The sequence below is a fragment of the Oryctolagus cuniculus genome, chromosome 4 (genome assembly GCF_051225735.1).
Source record: "Oryctolagus cuniculus isolate XC-2025 breed Fujian yellow rabbit chromosome 4, ASM5122573v1, whole genome shotgun sequence".
Taxonomy (NCBI): domain Eukaryota; kingdom Metazoa; phylum Chordata; class Mammalia; order Lagomorpha; family Leporidae; genus Oryctolagus; species Oryctolagus cuniculus.
Window position 1 is genome coordinate 120862830 of NC_142870.1, and position 10859 is coordinate 120873688.

At 48.3% G+C, this 10859-nt stretch overlaps 1 protein-coding gene and 1 non-coding gene across 8 annotated transcripts in view; one reads left to right on the plus strand and one right to left on the minus strand.

Moving 5' to 3' along the window:
• Positions 1 to 10859, minus strand: part of SCHIP1 (schwannomin interacting protein 1) — a 686877-nt gene that overhangs the window by 80341 nt on the left and 595677 nt on the right. The window lies entirely within an intron of this gene.
• On the plus strand, positions 10473 to 10660 carry LOC127483009 (U2 spliceosomal RNA). The gene has a single exon (XR_007909000.3). It is a non-coding gene; the product is annotated as a U2 spliceosomal RNA (small nuclear RNA).

The following is a 10859-nucleotide window of genomic DNA, read 5'->3' on the forward strand; positions in this document are numbered from 1 at the left end:
GGGTGAACTTTGTTCCCTGACTCTCAGGTCCCACAACCTATCAGGGCATCCTTTTGGCTGAATCTTACTATCCAGAATGTTCTCACTTTGTCCCACCTCCACTGTTATTATTCTGCTCTGAACCACCCCATCAACTTTCACTGGGTTACCACTAAGGTCTTCCATCCAGACTGCCTGCTCCTGCCCTTTACCTTGGCTTATCCAACAAAACAGCCAGAGCACCTCATTGGAAAGATAACGATTCCAACACTTCCCTCTCCACTCTGCTCAGAATCCTCTAGCAGCCCCCAAATCACTGAATAGAAGCCACAGTCCCGCTAAGAGCCTGCAGGGACCTATACCACTGGTCTTCCAGCACCAAAATGACCTGCTCTTCTCCAGACTCAGCCCTGCCCACAAGCCTTCTTAATCCGTGATGAAGTGAAATCGTTTCTTCAGGGCCTTCGCACTCAGCTGCAGATGTCTCTTGCCCAGATGTCTCTGTGACTGCTCCCAGACTTTCTTCCCATCTCTCCTCAGTGTCGCTTTAAGTGGGAGGTCTTCCCTGGCCACCCTGTGTCAAGTTGTATGTACTTCCTCCTCCTTGCCTCTCTCTGTCCTTACACTGCCCATCCCGACCCAGTTTGATTTTTCCTACAGCACTTGCCACATTTAAAATATAACAGAGGTACTTGTTCGCTGATTGCTTAACTCCCAGGTCTATCTTAGCACAGTTTGAGTGGGAGAGGACCACACAGTACTTTAAGTTTGGGTTCTTGGACACCGCACGCAGCCCAGGTAGATAGGTATAAGACAGAAAAGCAAAACAACGTGTGCACTGGGAAATGGCATGTCTCTGGCCATTCAATAATGAGTCTCAGAACCTGTGACTAGGGGCTGGCATGGGGGCACGGCAGGTTAAGTTGTCTCTGTATGCCAGCATCCCATACAGGCTGTGGTTCAAGTCCTGGATACTCTTTCCTATCCAGCTCCCTGCTAATGCTTCTGGGAAGGCGGCAGGTGGCGGCTCAAGTACTTGGGCTACTGCCACGCACATGTCTGGGTTCCTGCTTTCAGCCTGGCCCAACCCCAGCTGTTGCAGCCATTTGGGGAGTAAACCAGTGGATGGAAGATCTCTGTCTCTCTGGCCCTCCCTCTCCCTTTCTCTGTCACTCTTTCAAATAAGTGAATAAAATCTTTAAAGCAAAACAAAAAGAATGCGGTACTGGGAAGGACACAGTGACAAGCACAGCAGGAGTTTAACCAGGTGACAGTGACATGCGATTCCTCCTCTGCCGTCACAGGAGAGCTTTCAGGGAGACGTTAATTGAATCAGCACTTCACCACGGGGTCACACGGTTTAACTCGATTCTGATCAAATCTGTAGTAAGAACATGTTCTTTTCTTAGAAAACTATAAGGGAAACCGAACCCAATGGCAGACATTCAGAAAGACATCTTCAGAGGTGCAGACGCAGGCTGACACACAGAAAGGCCACACAAAAGGGAGACAATCACGTTAAACCCAGCTAAGCACTTCTCAGAGTGACCTTTCTTTCACCGGAAACCAGATAACAACTCGGTGTCCACACTGCTCTGGACGACATGGAGGTTATTAGAATCCACCCAGCACTGCTCTCACTGGCAACGCCGGGCTGCTTGCTCTCTCCCTTTGGGCCTCACCAGCCAGGCACGGCGATCGTTTGTCATCTGGAAAAAGAATTCTGTCCTGACGCCGACAGTCCACCGGGAGCTGGGTTTCTGTCATTGTGGATGTTTAATTCCTTTACACATTTGTTGAGTGCTTCAGATAAAGCAGGTATGGTAACAGGTGCAAGGAGTACAAAAGTGAAACAAGACATAGCCACTCTCAAGGCATGTGCGCATGCAGACACACATGCACACACATGCACATCGCACTATATTTCACATATTTATATCATTTATTTATATCATGATTCTTAATATAATTGGCGAGGGTACCTAATCAAGCCTGGGGGAGGAGGGATCAGGAGAAATTTTCTGGGGTAAGTGATGGCTGAGCCAAGTTTCAGTCATCAGCAGGGGTTACGTGGGCAGGTGAGGATGGGGTGGAGAGAACACTGAGGCAGAGGTTCTGTAAGGGCATAGTTTCCCAGCCCTGAAAGCTAGGATCAGCATCAGTGAGCAGTTTAGCAGACTGGTTCTGTCAGAGCACAAGGGAGTGGAGGAAATGAGACGAGAGGAGAGTAGGTCCAGACAGGGGTGCCTGGGATGCTACCTCTGGGAGTGCAGGCTTGTCTCCCAGCAAGTCTGGGAAGGGGTCACACCTGAATAGGCGGACAGACAGGCAGACTACAGCAGGGATTTAAAGGCTGCTAGACCAGAGGGACAGGCTGCAGCGGTAGAGGTGAGAGGTGATAGTGTCAGTAGAACTGGGAAGGTGTCTGCCATACAGACGGGGAAATGTTGAGACACATTTAGAAGGTAAAACGGTCAAGACTTGGTGATGGCTCTGGGGAACAATCAGCAGGGAGGGATGACGGGCGTGCGCCTGCAGGCTGCCACCACTGCCCGCAGTGGAGGGGCTGGCACAGACAGGCCAGAGAAGCTGAGGCTGGGGTGCCATGCTCGACACAGCTCAGGTGCGTTCCCCATTCCTGGCCTGCCTTCCAGAGCGAAAGGGGTGGATAAGTCACGTTTAACTCTGGCCTCCGGTGAAGATGGCAGTGCTGTCAAGGGACAAATCCGCACGGCAGTCGCGTTCCTTGCTCCCCCAGGGCAGACACAGCTGCGGCAACCTTTTTAGTTCCTGGCAGCCACCGTATGCTTCCACACAGCGTGCTGACAGCCACAGCTGGTCCCATGGAGAGCCCTGGGAACCCAGGCTTCTCCCCGGTCTCCAGGCTTGAGACGGTCTCCCTCTTTAAAAGACATGGATGGGTCTTGGATACGTGATTTGGAGGCATCCTTGAGGTGTATTATTCGTTGCCAAATTTAAATAAGCACAACCACATGGAATTTCAAGCTCTGCAGTCAGGGGGACGTATTGGCATGTTTCTGGGAGATCCCAGCTTACTGTAAGACTAAGTTCTTTTTTTTTTTTTTTTTTTTTTAAACAGGCAGAGTGGACAGTGAGAGAGAGAGACAGAGAGAGACAGAGAGAAAGGTCTTCCTTTACCGTTGGTTCACCCTCCAATGGCCGCCGCGGCTGGTGCACCACACTGATCCGAAGCCAGGAGCCAGGTGCTTCCGCCTGGTCTCCCATGGGGTGCAGGGCCCAAGGACTTGGGCCATCCTCCACTGCACTCCCTGGCCACAGCAGAGAGCTGGACTGGAAGAGGGGCAACCGGGACAGAATCCGGCACCCCGACCGGGACTAGAACCCGGGGTGCCGGCGCCGCAAGGCGGAGGATTAGCCTAGTGAGCCGCGGCGCGGGCCAAGACTAAGTTCTCTCATTAAGAACACAGTGACAATGGAGATCAGCTTGACACCTGTCAGCTGCCTACTGTGTGACAGGCCAGGCCTTCTCAACATAATTCCAGCAGGACGCAAGCCTGTTAGATGATCCTTGGCAGGTGCTGGGAGCAGGAGAACTCTCCCTGGAGGTGCAAGGTGAGCCTGAGAGTCACAAGTCACAGCAGTGTACGGAAGGCAGAACTCCTACAGCAAAGAAACTCATTCAACTTAGTTTAGCCCAGTGTCGCCCACAGTTCTTCAGCCACAACTCTAGGGAATAGCCCCTGAAATTAGGATTATTTCTGTCCTCAAAACACCGATTTTCCCAATGAGAAATGGAAGCTCTAAAGTCACACAGCCACAAAGGTGGCGAGGAAATCTAAAATCAGATTGTCCCTTGCTGGCTTCGGGGCCTGATGATTCACAGGACTGGCGACAAGACAGCAATAAACATTCATTAACGGGCGACACACTCGCTTGGCACGGGAATCGAGGTCACCTCCGACATTCTCACTCAGCAACCCAGACAGCACAGTGGGGCACACCAGCTTCCCGGGGCGTTCCCCACCTAGGCTGACCCCTCACTGAGTCTTACAAAGTCTTCCAGTCTTCAAAATCCTCCTTTGCACCCCCCCCTTTTTTTTCACTCAGTTTCCTCTTTGCTAGACCCCCAAGAGGACTTCTGCCCCTCAGCCACTGTTCACAGTTTTTGCTGCCTGGAAAGAAACCTATTAAAACACAGGCAGAGAAGCCTATTAAAACACAGGGGGAGCCGGCACTGCAGCTCACTAGGCTAATCCTCCGCCTAGCGGTGCCGGCACACCGGGTTCTAGTCCCGGTTGGGGCACCGGATTCTGTCCCGGTTGCCCCTCTTCCAGGTCAGCTCTCTGCTGTGGCCAGGGAGTGCAGTGGAGGATGGCCCAAGTCCTTGGGCCCTGCACCCCATGGGAGACCAGGAGAAGCACCTGGCTCCTGGCTTCGGATCAGCACAGTGTGCCGGCCGCAGCGCGCCAGCTGCAGAGGCCATTGGAGGGTGAACCAATGGTAAAGGAAGACCTTTCTCTCTGTCTCTCTCTCACTGTCCACTCTGCCTGGCCAAAAAAAAAAAAAAAAAAAAAAAAAAAAAAAAAAAAAAAAAAAGGAAGAAGAAGAAAGAAAAAAAAACACACAGGGGGAGCGCTTTGGGAATCAACACCTGGCCGGGGTGGGGGAGGGTGAGGGAGGCAGGGGGACAGGGCAGAGCGTGGCGCTGGAGTCTGATTTGCAGGTACAAAGCAAGGATTGCAGATCCAGTGGGGAGCTACGCTGGCCCTTCAGTGTTGACCCAAGAAGGGAAAATGGGGCACAGCATCAACCAGTCCCCGGATAAGGGCTGCACCTGACAAGGGCACACCACCTTGGGCCGGGTAGCTTTCCTTAGGCCCAGGCAATCCTGACAAGGGTCTCACTGAGAACATTCCCAGCAGCTGAAGGAATAAGCCCTTCCTTCCCCAAGCCAGGAGAGGGAGTATCCCGGATGTGAGCTGTCTGATAGCATCTTCTTCCATATGGCTCAGGTCATGCTCCCCCTCAGGTCCATATCATTGTCTGCCTCCTACAGGTGCCAACAGAACTTGGTCTCTGGGTGGTGGGTGCTGTTATGTTACTTTTAGCTTCAGTGTGTTTCATGAGTATGGGTTTTATATCCCCATACACACTGAAAAGCCTCCCTCCAAAAGTTTTCTATTCCCTTGTGCCCTGCACGGCTTAAGAAAGTGGTCAATAGTCACTGTGGAAGTACAAAAGAAGAAGGGATTTGAAGTCCGAGCTCCACATTTTAAAGCAAAGAACTGCTGCAGACAGATGTACAAAAATTAAACACATCATTTAATTTCTGTGAATATTCATCTCATCATTTTTAATACAAGAATAATAAAAACTCTCATTTTACCCAAGACCTAGTAGTGTTGCTGTTAGAACAATAAGACGGGAGGAGGGCAAGCAGTGCTGAGGCGTAGCAGGTTAAAGCCCTGGCCTGCAGCGTTGGCATCTCATATGGGTGCTGGTTTGAGTCCTGGCTGCTCCACTTCTGATCCAGCTCTCTCCTATGGCCTGGGAAAGCAGTAGAAGATGGCCCAAGTCCTTGGCCCCTGTACCAGTGTGGACCTGGAAGAATCCATGCAGCTCCAGCCATTGTGGCCAATTGGGGAGTGAACCAGTGGATGGAAGACTGTCTCTCTCTCTCTCTCTCTCCCTTCTTCCCTCCCTCCCTCCCTCCCTCCCTCCCTCCCTCATTCACTCTGTAACTCTGACTTTTGAAAAAATAAATAAATCTTTAAAAAAAGAGCAGTAAGACAGGGAACTGAATATACTTGGCAAACTGAAAAAAAACAAAAAGCAATAAGTACTAAACAGACACCTATCACAGGGAAAAAATACTAGGCCACTATGTGTGAAATTGTGTATAAATTCCTTATGCTGACAGTACTAGGAAAATCCAACATATATAAACATATATAAACAGAAGTGACAATTTCTTTTTTTTTTTATCTGAAAGCCAGAGTTAGAGAGAGAGTGTGGGAGAGACAGAGGTCTCCCATCTCTTGGTTCACTCCCCAAATGCCTGCAGTGACCCAGGCTGGGCCAGGCTGAAGCCAGGAGTCAGGAGCTTCTTCTGGGTCTCCCACTTAGGTGCTGGGGCCCAAGGACTTGAGCCATCCTCCACTTTACCAGAGACATTAGCAGGGAACTGGATTGGAAGCAGAACAGCCAGGCCCAGTGCCTATAGGGGGTGCCGGCACCACAGGCCATGGCTTAACTCACTGCACCATAGCGCCAGTCCCCCCCTACAATTAATTTTAATGAATTACACTGATTATTGATCTGGGTGATGCTGGGTTATTGGCTCACATGCACAGGGTGCTATAATGGTATGGAAAGGTGCATTTGGGCTCAGTGTGCCTGTGTTATGTGCACCATAATGTCGCTCCCCCTCTTCGTGGAGGAACGACACAGGACCCTGAGCTGTCTGCTCGGCCCTTCCCGGGTTTGCTGCTGGTTCTTCCCGGGTTGGCTGCCGTCCCTCCACCCCCTGCCACTTTCCCCACTTCCACGGGGGAGCGGCACACCGCCGGCCGGCTCTCTCAGGGGCTGCTCAGATGTTATTCGGATGTTCCTGGTGCATGCCGTCTCTCTCCTCCTTTATAGTCCTCTTCCACCAATCCCAACTCTGCTACCCACACGCCGAGTACACTGCTCTCCTCCAATCAGGAGCAGCTCCTGCAGCTTGTCAAGTTGGCGAGAGGCAGCTGTGTAGAAGCTGTTTACTCCTCTCCCAGCGCCATATTGTGGGAGAGCAGATGCATAGAATAAGTCTTAATTCCAGTAACTTAGTCTAGTCCAAGTTGCTCCCCACACCATAATAGTTCACTTTTCCCCATTTTCTCCACTGTGAAGCTGCTTGTTTATATAATACAGCCTTTGTTCTCCACATAAAACTGCCATATATGAATATTAAGTCGACCTCCATTTCTTTGTATTGTCCATTTTATTATCCAGTTAAGAGTGTGTCAGAATTTCAGTTTGGCAGCTTCAAAAGGTAAGTGCAAGATAAAACGCTGCTGAGAATTTTTTAAGTTTTAAGTAATTGGGCTGAAAGATAGCCATGCTCCTCAAATTAATCTACAGATTCAGCACAATTCTTACAGAGATTCCAGCGGGGTGGGTATTTGGCCTAGAAGTTAATATACCACTCGGGATGTCTGCGTCCCATGTAGAAGCACATGGGTTCAAGCCCTAGCTGTGTTCCTAATTCTGGCTTCCTGCTGTTATGCACCGTGGGAGGCAGCAGGTGATGTCTCAAGTAGTCAGGTCCCTGCCAGCACATGGGGGACCCAGACTGAGTCCCCAGCTCCTGGTTTCAGCTTGCACCAGCCCTGGCTGTTGCACGCATTTGTAAAGTAAACCAATGAATGACAGCTTGCGCTCTCTCTCTCTGCTTTTCCAATAAATAAATAAATAAATATTTTAAAGAAATCTAGTGGAATGTTGGGCAGAAATTGACAAACTGATCCTAAAAAATGCACAGGAAATACAAAGGACCCAGAAAAACAAAAACAATCTTGAAAAAGAATAAAGTTGGAAAATTTATACTTTGCAATTTCAAGACTTACTATGAGACTACATTAATTATGGTAGTGTGATGCTGGCATAAGGGTGGACATGAAGATCAATGGAGCTGACAGTCGAGAAATAAACTTACATTTATAGCCTATTGATTTTTGACAAAGGTGTCAAGGTAATTCAATGGGGAGAGGAGAGTCTTCTAAACAGATGGTATAGGAACAGCTGGATGTCTGCATGCAGAGAAATGAATTTCAATACCTCGTACCAAAAAAGAAAAGAACTCAAAATGAATCATATACCTAATGTAGAGGCTAACACTATAAAACTTACAGAAGAACACAGGTTTTTGTGATCTTGGGTTACAGAAAAGTTCTGGACCCCAAAAGCAGGATTCATGAAAAAAAAAAAAACCTGAAAAAATGTACTTCCTCAAAACTAAAAACGTCCATGCTTTAAAAAGTTTAAAAAAATGCAAAGTAAACCAAAGGTATATTTTCCAGAGAAAATCAACATAAGTTTGTTCCTGGTCAAGGATTTGTACCCAGACGTAAGTTATAAGATCTCTTCCAAATCAACAATCAGACATACTGCCCAGTTAAATACGGGCAACAGTCGAGCAGACACTTTCACAAAGAAACCTGAATAGCACATGAAGAGATGCTCAGTGGCCAGTGCTGTGACACAGAGTTCAGCCACCGGCAGTGACACTGGCCTCCCATATGAGACCTGGCTGTTCCACTTTTGATCCAGCTCCCTGCTAACAGTCTGGGAAAGCAGCAAAAGACAGTCCAAGTGCGTAGGCCCCTGCCACTCACATGGGAGACCTGGAGGGAGTTCCATGCTCTTGGCTTCAGCCTGGCCCACACCTGGCTGTTGTGGCCATTTGGGGAGTGAACCACCAATGGAAGATTGATATCTCTCTCTATCTCCCCAACCCTCTCTCTTCCCCGCTTTGCCCTCCCTCTCATCCTTCCCCATTCTCCCCCCTCCCTTTGTTACTCTGCCTTTCAAATAAATAAATGAATCTTAAAAGAAAAAGATGTTCAACATTATTAGTCAGAAAGCAAGTGAAAATTAAAGCTACAGTGAGATGCCACCTCATGCCCACTAGAAAAAGTATAAACAAAAAGACAAAATAATCATGGCTGAAGGTATGGAAAAACTAAACCCTCATACTTTGCTGGTGGGAATGTAAGATGGTATAGCTAGTTTGCAAGACAGTTGGATATTTTCTTAATAAACTAAACAGAAAATTACCGAATGTCCCTGTAATTCCCCTCCTCTGTATCTACTCAAGAGAAATGAAAACATTTGCCTGTAAAAAGATTTGTGTGCAATCATAGCAGCCTTACTTATAACATCCACAAAACCGCAAACCACCCACACTCAACAACCAGTAAGCGAATAGACAAAATGTGGTACAGCCATGCAATGGAGTAATATGGAACAAACTCCTGAGATAACAGTAAAGACAAAAGGCTAAGTGAAAGAAGTCAGATGTAGGGGCTGGCGCCATGGCTCACTTGATTAATCCTCCGCCTGCGGCGCTGGCATCCCATATGGGCGCCAGGTTCTAGTCCTGGTTGCTCCTCTTCCAGTCCAGCTCTCTGCTGTGGCCCGGGAGGGCAATGGAGGATGGCCCAGGTGCTTGGGCCCTGCACCCACATGGGAGACCAGGAGAAGCACCTGGCTCCTGGCTTTGGATCAGCTCAGCACCCGCCATAGTGGCCATTTTGGGGGGTGAACCAATGGAAGGAAGACCTTTCTCTCTGTCTCTCTCTCACTGTCTGTAACTCTACCTGTCAAATAATTTTTTTAAAAAATTAAAAAAAAAACACATGAGAGTGATGGCTATAAAAGTGGGTTAAGGGGGCAGCTCTGCAGCCCAGCGGGTAAAGCCACCGCCTCCAATGCCAGCATAGCGGAAAAAAAAAAAAAAAAAAAAAAGAAGTCAGATGTAAACAATTACATATTCTATGACTTCAGTGATAGGTCAAGTATCCCTTATCCAAAATGCTTGGGACCATAGTAACTGTTTCGGATTTCTAAACTTTTGGAGCTTGGGGTATTTGCACAGACATTATTGACAAAGCAGCCATCATCTAAAACTCGGAAATGCTTCAAAAATCTCAAACCTTTAGAGTGTCATGTCACCATCCCAAAAGCTTCAGATTTTGTATTTGGGGTTAGGAATGATCAGTCTGCACATGAGATGTGCAGAAAACACAAATGTATGGGCAGAAAGCAATCAGTGGTTGCCTGAGACTGGGAGCGGGCAGGCAATGAGAATTTGTCACCAATGGGTAGCAGGGATACTTTTGGGGAATAAAATGTTCTAGTGTTTGTAAAACCCTGCAAATGTACCACAAATCACTGAATTGCATACTTAAGACAAGTAACATTTTTGGTACACAAATAATATCTCAGTAAAGCTGTTAAGAAATTAGAAAGCTTGAGTTAGTCATTCGGGATTCCCACATTTCATGTTAGAGTGGCTGGGTTCAAGGCCCGTTTCTACTCCTGATTCCAGGTTCCTGCTAACGGGTACTCTGGTAGGCAGCAGGTGATGGCTCCAATAGTTAGGTCCCTGCCACCCACATAAAGACCTGGATTCCATTCCCAGCCCCAGTTGTTGCAGACATTCAGGCAGTAAACCAGCAGATGGGGGCAAATTCTCTGTCCTACCCTTCTCCCTTCCCTCTATTGGTTTCTCTTATCTCTAAAAAAAGAAAACAATGAACATATTATCTTCATGTAATAAGAGTCTACAGGCAGCCAAGTCCAGGGCAGTGTGTGTGTGTGTGTGTGTGTGTATCTGCAGTCATAACAGTCCCAGGCTTCTATCTTTGTCTCAGCTATCCCTAGCATAGGTACTTGCCCTCATGGTCACATGTCAACCTCCTTCATGGCCAGAAGAGGAAAAAGAGAAGAGGGTGAAAAAGACATTGGCCACTGCTACTTGGCTTTCTTACTAAGACCAAGTGTACCTGTTGCTCCATCCAGTGTAATATCAGATATATCCTGTCTCTGAGAACAGTATTTTAAATGGCTTTTTGAAGCAGGGAGATGGAATAGGGATCTCTATCCATTTCACACATCAACCTGGCATTGCAGTGCCTCTGTTAATGGTGTGCTCCCTCTGTGGAATTAAAATATATATATATATGAAAGCTGGTTGTGGCCCGCACCGTGGCTCACTAGGCTAATCCTCCGCCTGCGGCGCTGGCACACCGGGTTCTAGTCCCGGTTGGGGCGCCGGATTCTGTCCCGGTTGCTCCTCTTCCAGGCCAGCTCTCTGCTGTAGCCCGGGAAGGCAGTGGAGGATGGCCCAAGTCCTT